Source organism: Netta rufina, assembly GCF_964035555.1.
Source record: "Netta rufina genome assembly, chromosome: 26".
Taxonomy (NCBI): Eukaryota; Metazoa; Chordata; class Aves; order Anseriformes; family Anatidae; genus Netta; species Netta rufina.
Window position 1 is genome coordinate 6,521,659 of NC_140150.1, and position 1,218 is coordinate 6,522,876.

Below are 1,218 nucleotides of genomic sequence, written 5' to 3' on the forward strand. Positions count from 1 at the left end.
TGTCTGAGCTGCAGTTTTATCCAGAGGTTTTAGTTCCAACTTCCAATTATCTGGAACTGAGCTACTTTATAATATGACATATAAACTTTTAGCTGTAGGGTCAGTTAATTTTGTACCTCATATGACTAGAGTACTTCTTAAATAGATGATAGCTTGACTGTCTGTTCCAGAATCTCTGAATAGACCAAATGTACCACAGAACTGACACCTGGAGTGGATGTGTTGAATGTGTAATGGTACATTGTAAAAGTTATGAATTAAACATTTCTTTACTGTACAAGAATTTTCATGTCACTTGTAAAATGTCTTTTTGTGAGATCCTTGGGATTAAAGTTTTGGTTACAACTTGTTGTTCAGTATTTAACTCAAGTACCTGCTATCCCTTTGCACTACAGAACATGCACTTGGTTCTTAGAGTTGGATCTTGGTTCCAGTTAAAAGCACTTTGCAGTATGGAGAAAGAAGGAGGTATGGTGAATATAGGCTAACACACCTATAACAGTAAGCTGTTAAAAATGCTGTTCAGGTTGTAAGGTGCAGGTCACTGTCTCCATTTAATTTGAAACTGTGACTTTGTTCCATACCATCTCACAACTCGGATGGGCAGGGCCTATTTCCCTATCCCTTGCATATAATTCCAGCCTAGATGAGCTTAGAAAATGGCAGCTTGACTTCTTGCCTAACACAGTTTTCCGAGTAAGCATTACAGAACTCACTAACTGGAGGTTGAAAAGTTCATAACATTTTTTTCTTGCATCCTATATGTGGATTAGTAATAATTCGAGATGCAAATTTCAGTTTTGAAACTGTTGGTCTATTAACAAGCTTTGCATGAAGAGTCTACTCAGTGTAAAAACCATAGCATGGGACAAATGTAATGAGAGCTCCTGAACTGCTTAACAGCTCTTTTTTCTGTATCCAAGAGATGAGCTACATCAGTTCTGATCATGTGCATCTAGATTAAATCCATCCTACCCAACCAACATTGTGTTTAATTTCCTTCACTTGTATCCACCTGGGGATAAGATTATGGCAGCAGCTTTGGATTCAAAGCTTTTGGAAGGAAATTATGTTGCTTTGCAGGCTGCCTAGAAAGGACATAGGTGAAAGGGGATTATATGCACTAAGCAGTTGTCAGAGGTACCAGATGTGTTGCAAGCTTGGCTACTGGTGTATGGTGTCTATCATACTTCTTATTTTTCTGCAACTACTTGGTAT